The 8,244-nt window shown below is 35.7% G+C and overlaps 1 protein-coding gene across 2 annotated transcripts in view; it reads left to right on the top strand.

The window, feature by feature from the left end:
* The window catches only part of FAM208B (family with sequence similarity 208, member B), an 88,183-nt gene that overhangs the window by 29,368 nt on the left and 50,571 nt on the right, over positions 1 to 8,244 (top strand). The window contains exon 2 of one of the 2 annotated variants that reach the window (XM_011957070.1): positions 7,694 to 7,789. The gene's annotated coding sequence lies outside the window, so the exon portion shown is untranslated. Of the gene's footprint in view, positions 1 to 2,087; positions 2,161 to 7,693; positions 7,790 to 8,244 lie in introns of those variants that run through there. The other variant, XM_011957071.1, reaches the window with a different exon arrangement.

Below are 8,244 nucleotides of genomic sequence, written 5' to 3'. Positions count from 1 at the left end.
ACCATGCCCAAATAATTTTTGTATTTTTAGTAGAGATGGGGTTTCACCATGTTGGCCAGGATGGTCTCGATCTCCTGACCTCAGGATCTGCCCTCCTTGGCCTCCCAAAGTGCTGGGATTACAGGTGTGAGCTACCACGCCCGGCCGCAATTTTTCCTCATATGAACATCACAGAGTGTACTTAGAGACACCTAGAGGGTATAGCCTACTGCACACCTAGGCTATATGGTATAGCCTATTGCCCCTAGGCTACAAACCTGTACAGCATGTTACTGTACCGAATACTTCAGGCAGTTGTAAAATAGTGGTGTGTGTTTGTGTATCAAAACAGAAAAAGTACAGTAAAAATATGGTATTACAAACTTATGGGACCACTGTCCAAACTTTATGCAGTCTGTTGTTGACCAAAATGTTAAATGGTACAATGCTGTATTCTGTTATGTGGCCATACCATCTTTTCTTTATGCATTCATCAGTTCATGGACATATGGGTTATTTCTACTTTTGGACTATTATGAATAATGGTTCTATGAACATGCATGTACAAGTTTTTGGGTGGACATAGTTATATATATATCTTTGATATATAATGAGTGGAACCACTGGGTCATATGATAACTCTATAAAACAAAAAAAATTAAAGTTTACATTCAACTCATCTTCTGAGGGACATTAAAAGTGATAAATTCATAACCCTAATAACACTGCATACAACGTTTTTTCTTCTCTCCTATTTTTTCACCCCACTCTCATTTCATTATGAAAAATTCAAACATAGGCCGAGCGTGGTGGCTCAAGCCTGTAATCCCAGCACTTTGGGAGGCCGAGACGGGTGGGTCACAAGGTCAGGAGATCGAGACCATCCTGGCTAACACGGTGAAACCCCGTCTCTACTAAAAATACAAAAACTAGCCGGGCGACGTGGTGGCGGGCGCCTGTAGTCCCAGCTACTCGGGAGGCTGAGGCAGGAGAATGGCGTAAACCCGGGAGGCGGAGCTTGCAGTGAGCTGGGATCCGGTCACTGCACTCCAGCCTGGGCAACAGGGCGAGACTCTGTCTCAAAAAAAAAAAAAAAAAAAAAAAATTTGTAAGCTTAGGGTGCAATTTGGATTAAAACAGGTTTCTTTAGTGTCAGTAATGCCTTTTAATAGATTGAAGGGATATTTTTCCATTCTGGATCATCGTTTAATAGATACTTTGTTTCTTGTGGATATTTTTCTGGTTTAAATTACATGATTTGGGAGATAAATCATGTAACTTAATAAACTTTGGCATCCTGGTTAACTGAAATTCCTTCATTCAATATTTGAAGACTGAAATCTGTATTGTTGCCTGTACCTAAATTATGGGAGAAGGAAAGGACCGTGTACAGGGTAGGTCTCCAAAGATACGTATGGCTTCCTAGATACATTTTAAATAATACCAGAGATCTAAAATAAGTCAAAGTTAGTACTTCGATTAGGTTAATGGTCTATAAAGAAGGGGGGCAGATTTGTTTAGCAGATAATTAGCACTAACATATAATAAGGACTATATAGTAATACCAGAAGAGTTTATCCCTTTTTAACTTAATCATCTGAATTCAAATAAGATGCTCTGGGTTCTTACTAAAAATAACATTCGGCAGTAAGACATTTTGAAATTTCATGGTTCTAAAGCTGTAGTTGGAAAATAAGTCTTCTAGTGGACTTACCTGTGACCCTGCTTAATTTGGTTTTGCTGACATTTTTGTTAATTGAAATGGTAAAATTCTGTGAAAATTTTGGGCCATTAATCAAAATACAGATTGCTTTGAATAAATTTTCTTTGTGCCCTGAGTACCTACAGTGAACAGACTATTTATTTTAAAGCTTATAGATTAGGCCAGATGCAGTTGTGCCTCATACCTGTAATCCCAGCATTTTGGGAGGCTGAGGTGGGAGGATTGCTTGAGCCCGGGAGTTTGAGATCAGCCTGGGAAACATAGTGAGAACCTGTCTCTATCATATTATAAAAAAATAAAACTTAAAAAAAAAACAAACTTACAGATTATAGCATTATTTCATTGCTGCTTTAAACACTGAGGCAAAGTAATCTTTTGTTTAAAGGCAAAATTGGTATGTCAGCGTGGACTCCGTGTTGGCAGCAGTGCTGTTACCACTTTGGGTGATCCAGCCAAAGGTAAGCCTGTAAAGCAAAAAGAATCTTAAAAAAAACTTTTCTTTTACAAGATGAAGTGAGGTTTCATTAGGTTTATAAGATATGTATATTAAAAGCCAGTTTCATTAAATGTCAAACAGTTCATAATGTTTAGATTTCTAAATTTAAACATATGAATGAGATTTGAGTTTAAAACTTGACAGTATTTTTCAGTGTCAAGAGATTGGTATTGTCTTGAGAATGTCTTCTAAATTATCACAATGGCAATAAGAATAGACACTAGATAGAACTGACCAAACTTGGCAACCATGGAATGTGAGGGTAAGAGAAGAAATAATCAAATATAAGCTTTTAAACTTATACTACAATGATAATTATTAATAGAAAAGAGGTACGTAAGAGAAGCAGATTAGTAGAGAAGCTGATGAGTTAAAAAGAAAAATGTTATCTAATTATCAAGAATATGGATTAGCACTAACTTTTTTTAAGATTCAGTTTCTTCATGTGTAAAACAGATTAAACTATAGAGTTGTTGGGAGGATTCAATGAGACTGTAAAGTGTTTAGCCCAGGAGTTGGCACCTAATAAGTTATCAGTAAATGGACAGTACTACTTTTATGAGTTGAATTTGAGAAATAGTGAGATTTTCGTAAGTGTTTCTGAAAGATAGCCTATAGGTCATAAAGGGATCAGAACTAGATTGGGGGCTGGGGTTGTGGGACTGGAGTGTGAACTGAAGCTAAGACATTGTTAGTGGGATGGCATGAAAAGAAAGATGGCAAAAACAGAACTTTTGGGTCATTAATGGGACCAGCGTGTGGGGAGGTACAGCGAGGATAGAACGAGGAAGTGTCAAGAGCAGTCTGTTGCATGGAGACTTAGGAAATAGAGTTTCACAGATAGCAGAAAGATCTCACGAAGAGGGGTATTTAGCAGTGCCAGGTACTATGTAGAATGTGGAGATCAGAACTGAGAAAGATTATCGTCATGGCTAGATTCCTGCTGACCTTTTAAAAAAAAATGCTTTATTGAAATATAATTTCACAATTATAGAATTCACCCATTGTTTAGTGTAGTCCCATAGTTGGGTAACCATCATAACAGTCAATTTTAGACCATTTTTATCACTCAAAAAAGAAATCCCATGGCCATTAGCGGTGACTCCCCATTATTCTGGACATTTCATGTAAGTGGAATCATACCATATACGGTCTTTTTCGAGTAACTTCTTTTAGCATGTTTTTAAGGCATATTATAGAATGAACCAGTAGTACTTCATTCCTTTTTATGATTGAATAATGCAGTCCTGCAGCACTTAACAATGGGGATACGTTCCAAGAATTGCATTGTTAGGCAGTTTTTTTTTTTTTTGAGACGGAGTTTCGCTCTGTCGCCAAGCTGGAGTGCAATGGCGCGATCTCAGCTCACTGCAACCTCCACCTCCCTAGTTCAAGTGATTCTCCTGCCTCAGCCTCCTGAGTAGCTGGGATTACAGGCATGCACCACCATGCCCAAATAATTTTTGTATTTTTAGTAGAGACGGGGTTTCACCGTGTTAGCCAGGATGGTCTCGATCTCCTGACCTCGTGATCCGCCCGTCTCGGTCTCCCAAATTGAAGTATTTTAAATGGTAGAAGTAATACATGCAAAAAACCCATATGTATAAGTTTAAAAAATGTAAGTTCCCCTTGTATCCACTTCCCAATTTCAACAGCCATTGGTTTAGCCATCATTAACAGTTTGGCTTCCCACCTTTCTTGGTCTTTTTCTGTATACTTTCAAACAAATTATTTATATATTTTTCAACCAAGTGGCATCATATAATGTAGCATATAATAGATATCTTTATATGCCAATATGTACAGATTTACCTTGTTTTTATTTAATAGTTATTCCCTGTTGATGGCAATTAAGGTTATTGCCAGTATTTTCACTGTTAAAGATACTGATACACATGGAACACCTTTGTATGTGTGTGTGGTGTGTCTGTGTGTTTTAGTATTTTCAGGAATAGATTCCTAGAAATGAAATGGTTAATGAGTATGTGTATTTAAGGTTTTATTTAGGTCCTACCAAATTGTGCTCTAAGAAGTTACATTTATCTAAACCCAGATGTCCTTTAATATCTTCAAAGTAGAGGTAATACATTTTAGGATTAAGTAACAGTTTCTTCAGCAACTATCAAATGGCTTCCTTCGACTAAATGAAGGATATAGGCATCTTTAGTATTAATGAAGGGTTGCAACCCTTCTATAGGAAGATGTAGTCAGGAAAGTCATGGGGAGATGTACAAGAGCTAGTTGTTTTAGAATTTCTGTGACACCTAAGATGTTGACATTAGTTTATTTCATCATCTACTATCAGACCAGATGTTTCTAGAATGGAAGACCGTTACCTGTGATATGGCATCAGAAGTTGGTTTATAATTTTCTCATCTCTATTAGGAGTTAAAAAGAGAGACAAGTGTCTAAAACCAGTCTCACTCAGTATCTCTAAGGGATTTTGAGAAGGGGAAGAGGTTATTGCAGTTACTTTGACTAGAATCCAACCTATATCAAGCTTGACTTAACATTTAAGACTAAACTCACAAATGGAGGAATATGCCAAAAGCCAGATACTATAGGAAAACTCAATTTTCAGAGCTATTGTGATTGAACTTAACCTTTCTTACATGCTCTTTATTCGTCACTTAAGCCCTAAGGGATATACTTAATACTTTATAAGCAACCACTTTTCAGGTTACCTTCTTAGATTTTTAGGTTTCTTTGTGGTATAGCCCCCTCTTCATTTTAAAAGTCTAGTAGTCTTGAATGTTTAAATAAAGCTTGAGCATTACTCAGCAAAAACGAGACCATTCGTTCATAAAGTGTTTGTATTGTTTAGTGCACTAATTGGACTCTCAAATGAAAGTGTATTTTGTAAAGAAGGGAGAGCATCAAATTTCTAGATGAAATTTTCATCTATTTTCTCATTTACTGAGCAGGAAACTTGTGCTTTCTTGAGAGCGTAATTGATGTCTTTATGAACCCATGAAAGATTAGCTACGATTTTCCAGCAACTTTGCTTTTAACATACCTCCGCTAACCATAAAATCACTGCTTTTATGCATATACTGCTATTTGGGGAATACCGGCCTAAAGTGGAAGCAGTTTTAACCATAAATAAATAGTTCTGGAAATAAAAATATATAAGCAAAAAATAATTTGGTACTTGTTCCTCCTCCTTCGTTTTAAATCATTGACTTTATTTGTAGCTTTATAGGGAACAATATTCCCCACACTGGTGTTAATGAAGTGTTCTGTGAGCATGTATTTGGGAAACCCTACATTAGTGTTTTTAATTGCACCATCTTTCCAGTTTTCAGTTCGTTATTGTGCCTTATGATGCTCAAAAATGAGGATGTATATAACTTAAATCTGTGCCTACCTATTAATGACTTAGAGAATTTAGAGAAGTTGATAATCATAGTCTTCATTTCCAGAGTTACTTTGTAAAACATTTCTTTCAGTGTAAACGATATGTTTCTCAAATATTAGATCTTGGTCTATAGATAATTCAATTTCGAAAATTTCTTGCTTTTTTATAAACATCAAATATAAAGTTTCCAAAATTATTTCTAAAGAATTCTTGATTTGTGTTTAGGCTAACAGTACAGATTATTTGTAAAATGAATTTGAAAATGCTCAGGCTTGCCAGTTTGCTTTGAGTAATGTAGCTAATAAAGCTTTAATTTTAATTATTGTAACTGATGTTTTGCTATTTGCATCTATTCAGAATGTCCTTATTTTTTACAGCACTGGTATATTGAAGGAGAAAGTGAAACTGAGCAAAAGTAAAAGTAAACTTAGAATGAATATATAAATCATGTATATCAACTTCAGAATATTCATAAACATTTCATTCTTTTCTATTTACAGTCTTTCATTTTGATACTTGGAAGTTTATTAAAATATTTTAAAATATCTTGATAATTAAAGTATTAGGACAGTTTAGTCCAAATTTAGCTTACTAAAATGTCTGCTTTCATTTCTGAGATAGTCTAGTTTTTGTATATCGGTTACTTATAAGTTAATTTTGATTGAGATTCTTTTTTCTCTTTACTTTTCAAACTTTAATACATTTGGGAGTTTTGATAAAAGTAGGAAACCATATTACTGTACTTCATAACATTTATACTATATGACCAGTACTTCCAGTGCTATATAAATCATTCTCTTCTCCTTATTATTTATAAATACTGGGTTTGTAAAACCCCCCAACCTTAATAAAGAGAATAGAAAGAATACAAATAGGAGAATGAACAGTTAAAATGGTTAGATGTGACAGTGTTCTTAGGTCATTAGGCTCAGTTCTTGCTGAAGTAGAGACTTGTAAAATCAAAAGGCACAAAGAGTCAGTCAACATAATTACTGGATCCAGTCGGTAATTCTCAATTAGAAAACACGCCTCTCCTGGGAAGGGCGTATCACAGTCTCTCAGCACTATCTCACATGGGTGTGGTTTGAAAAAAGCACCTTCAAAAAATTGTAAATACAGCTCTGTTGTATAAAATGAAAGTGATTTTATAATATAACTCACAGGATGTAAAACTCAGTAGACTCTTCTTGGCTGGTAAGGAAATCCCAGAGATACAGTGATTTCTATTGTGTTTGGTGACTGGGCAATAATAGGTCCCTTAAAAGGAACCCAGCTGACTTAGGGATTTAATGAAAATATGTAAAGGGTAAGTTTATCAAGCGTGGTGTATATATTTAAAAAAAAAAAAGAAGAAGAAGATAGAAACGGAGGATAAAAAAAACTAAAGAATGAGAAATTGCTCTAAAAGTCTAAGCAGTTCCTGACCACTACTTTGACACTACAGTTGTATCCGCTTTTGACCAGCTACAGTTATAGTACACAGCTTTCAATCGAAAGACATACAGGGTCTGGCAGGGCATATTTTAGCTCCTGTATTAAAAGTAATTCAGCCTCAGTTGTAATTTATTTAGGTTATTTTGCTAAGACAGTACAAATATTTCTTAGTTATATAGGAAAGGAATAGATGATGTTTTGAGTGATATTCAGTGTGTCCCACTTAACCCCATCCTTTGGTATCTGAAATAGCTGCGTTGTTTTTGTTTGTGTTTTACAGTTTTTGAGACAGTGTCCTTGAGTTCAGATTCTCTCTTCCAGAGGGCAGTTTCACTCCTCCATACATCTTACTTGGACTCTTCATCTGAGCATGGTTTTCAGTACAGTCAAGTGACTTTGGTGAAAAATGACATATTCTTAAATGAGGTGAGGTGCTTGGTACACACTGTGATGGTTTTGTTTTAGTTTTAAAAGAGGTAAACCCATCATTTTTGGTATATAAATCTAACACTTTTTAGCTATCATTTTTCAGACGAAGCAGATCCTTGGAAATAGCCACTTGGAAGGTAATTCTAGGGAATAGAAAAATAATGCATTTATGTTTAGTCTTATAGCAGGAGGAATTTAAATGATGCATTTTAAAAATTCATTTGCAAGACAAAATAGTAAGTTTATAGCATTTGGTTATTCTCTCTTTACACAGTACAAAACTTTTTACCGACAAAAAAAAGCAAGTAACTATACTCAGGAAGAACTTCAAGATACTTACGGGTTTCTTCTGTTTGATACCGAAAAGCAGGTAAGGGAATTAGGTTGTAGAAAATTAATGGTATCATTAGTCTTAAATATTGTGGTGCTTCCGTTCTGTAAGAGTTGTAAGATTACCAAATCATCAGTGTTTTTTGTTACTTAGTTTGGTGGCATATAAATGACATCAGTAAAAGCCAGTCATGAAGGAGATTTGATTTGATTTCTACAGCTTTTCATGGTTTCTCTTAAATACGTTTAAGAGATTAAACGTATTTAAGTTTTATCTTAAATACATTTGTGGCCGGGCACGGTGGCTCAAGTCTGTAATCCCAGCACTTTGGGAGGCTGAGACGGGCGGATCACAAGGTCAGAAGATCGAGACCATCCTGGCTAACGCAGTGAAACCCCATCTCTACTAAAAAACATACAAAAAATTAGCCGGGCGTGGTGGCGGGCGCCTGTAGTCCCAGCTACTCGGGAGGCTGAGGCAGGAGAATGGCGTAA

The sequence above is a fragment of the Colobus angolensis genome, unplaced genomic scaffold (genome assembly GCF_000951035.1).
Source record: "Colobus angolensis palliatus isolate OR3802 unplaced genomic scaffold, Cang.pa_1.0 Scaffold432, whole genome shotgun sequence".
Lineage (NCBI taxonomy): Eukaryota > Metazoa > Chordata > Mammalia > Primates > Cercopithecidae > Colobus > Colobus angolensis.
Note: the sequence above shows the minus strand (reverse complement) of the source record. Positions and strands in the feature narration are given on the sequence as shown.